Raw genomic sequence first — 3,005 nt, 5'->3', positions numbered from 1 at the left:
GCAGGGGAAGCACGCAGCCAATGGGGATACCCGAGAGTGGGCGGTGTAGGAGGCGGGATGATCGGGGATCAATGGGGACGCGTGAATGGGGGGGTGCGGGGTCCGGGATGAAGAGAGCAGAAGTAGGACAGCTAATGGGGAAGTGGGAGCGGGAGCGGCGTGGGAGCGGCAGGGAAAATGGAATGGCTACAGGCGATGGGGGCAGCAGGGAGCGAACGGAGAGGCCGGAACAGTAGGAGATCCATGGGTTGCGTAGGTAGTGGGACGGAAGGTTGAGGCAGCGAACAGCCAATGGGGAGCCGTGCAGCGGTGACGTAGAGGAGGGATGACGATAATGGCTGCAGCGAGCCAATGGGGAGTCTTGTGAGTGTGCACCACGCCTTCAAGGGGCGGTGCCAGGGCGGGACTAGCCAATACGGAGACTAAAAGGTGACCAAGAGGCGGTATGTGAGCGGCCTCGGAGGCGGGACTGGAGGGGAATAGCCAATGGGGTGGGTGATGAAGGCGAGAGCGAGGAAGAGAGGTAGCAGATAGCCAATGGGGGAGTCAGAGTGAAGGCAGTTGAGAACTCAAGGGGCAGTGCAAGAACGGGATGAACCAATGCTGAAGCTAGAAAGTGTATCGGGACAGAAAGACCCGGAGGTGGGACGGGAAAGAGCAGAGCCAACGGGGATGTTGTAGCTGGTGTGAAGGAGGGGATGAACAGCCAATAAGGAGGCTAGAGGAGAGGAAGGTTCGTAGGCCGTCTGAGCTGTAGAGTGGTCGGGCCTCTGAACCGTAGAGTGCGGGCAGCCCTTAGAAAGAGTATGCCTCTCATGGATGGATTTACCTTCTTCTTAACCCTCCGTGACTCCCTATTGCCCCAGGGCTATGAATGCCCAGAGCCCCTGAAGACCTAGACTGCATCCTAGTGTGAGATCTGAGAAAGCAAAACGGACTCTCCTGTCGCAGTTAGTGGGTCTGCCCAACCCAGCTCCGAGCCTTTGCTTGAGCGGTGCCACCAGCCGAGAATGCCCCTGATTATCACCCTCAGTGTTCTCCAGGACTTGGCACCATTGTTGAATGAATGGCCAAATGAAAGATTGAGTTTTCGGGGAAGATTAGCTTTTTCTAACTCCAGCTCAGAAAACACTGAGCGTGACTATGCAGCCAGGAGTTGGTCGGGCATGTTGGCAGATATTGACTAACGTAATCACAAATCAAAGCCCTGTCTTTCTTGCGGGACTGAAGCTTCACACCCCACAGTGGCCTCACCTCCCTTCTTTCTGTCCCTGGTCTCTGCTCCTACTGTTCCCTCTCCCAGGAGTGCTGCTCCTTCTTCCTCATCTAGTGGACTCCTTTCATTCCCCTTTCACTCTTCCTTTGAGATCCCGCCTTCCGTGGGAACAGAATTGTAGTTTGTGTCCACTGAACATGGCCATTCATACATTCCCCCTTCATCCTGGGAGGATTTTCTGAACACCTACTGTATGCAAGGTTCTGACTCACAGCATCCCTAGGAGGGAGGCAGTTCCACCGGCGGGCTCCCCTCCTCAGGTCTCAGTGTCCAGGATGGGGTTATGGGCCAGGAACCAATCAGTATGTTTAGTTGCAAATAACAGGGAAAACCCCACAAAATAATATGGGCTTAAACAAGATAGAACTTTTTTTCACCTAAAAGTGATAGAACTTTTTCCTCACCTAAAAGTTCAAGCTGTTAAGTAGTCCAGGGACTCCTTCCTGCCCACAGAGTTAGGGTGTTGTCTGTGTCCTGGTGTGGCCCCAAGACTCTCATCCTTCAACAAATCCTGTCAGCTCTCCATTCGATATATTTCCCGAATATACCCTCTCCCCACCCCCTCCACTGCCAGCGCCATCATCAGTCGCTGCTGATGTAGCGACTGCAGTAGCCTCCCTCATCATTGCAGTAGCCTCCCTCTCACTGATCCCTCTGCTTCCATCCTCACTCCTAAAGTCCATTCTACACTCAGCAATCAGAGGGATCCTGTTAAGTCCTAAGACAGTTCACATCTCTCCTCTACTCACAACCCTCCCATGGCCTCCTACTCACTCAGAGTAAAAGCCAAAGTCCTTACCATGGGCTACAAGGTCCTGCATGGTTTAACGGCCCCCCTAGTCCCCTCTCTTACCTCACCTCCTACTCCTCTTCCTCTCACTCACACCATTCTAACCACACTCTTACCTCCTTAGTAGACCTTGAGCAAATCGGACACACTCCCACCTCAGGACCTTTGCGCTGGCTGTTTCCTCTGGAATTACTCAGATATCTACATGGCTCCCTCCCTCACCTCCTTCAAGTCTTTGTCAAAGGCCCACTTCTCTGGGGACTTTCACCAACCTCTCTATTTAATCCTGTCCACTCTCCCCCAGAAGCCTCCCATGTGAGAGGATATAGTCCAGTGCAGAGAGGAGTTGGGGACCTCTGCCCCTCTCTGCCCACCTGACCCCTCAGCCCTCATTCTGCAAGGGTCCTGGCTCTCAGCAGCAGCAGCATCACCCGTCACTCAGCTTTCCTCCTTCTTTTCTGGCACTCCTCTCATGGAGCAAGTGACAGTAAGGGAGAGATGGTTTGGGGAGGACGTAGCCCACACCTCGGACCCTGAAAGAGAAAACCAGCCCCCTCTCTCAGGAGGGAACAGGTCCTGAGGCAGGGAATGGGGCCTCGGCTTCTAGAACTGACCTGGTTTATAGTTACATGGGACATGTAGGGAATGTTCAGAACCAAGTCGACAGGGAGCAAGGGGTCATTAATTAACCTTAGGGACATCCCTAAAGTTGGACTCCCTCCTGATGAGCACACGCCTCACCCCCTCTCTTGCTTCCAACCACATGCCATATCTTTTAAGCCCCTGCTGTATGCAGGGTCCCTGCAGGCCTTCAACCTGAGACCTCACCCCACTTGGTGCCTCCCCTGCCTGCCCGGCACACACAGGCCATCTTTGGGTCTCAGACATGTCCCACCAACTCAGAAGCCTCAACCAGTGAAAGTTTTGTTTTGACCTAAT

This window comes from Neophocaena asiaeorientalis, unplaced genomic scaffold (assembly GCF_003031525.2).
Source record: "Neophocaena asiaeorientalis asiaeorientalis breed wild unplaced genomic scaffold, Neophocaena_asiaeorientalis_V1.1 scaffold1418, whole genome shotgun sequence".
NCBI classification, from domain to species: Eukaryota; Metazoa; Chordata; class Mammalia; order Artiodactyla; family Phocoenidae; genus Neophocaena; species Neophocaena asiaeorientalis.
This window is presented reverse-complemented; position numbering follows the sequence as displayed.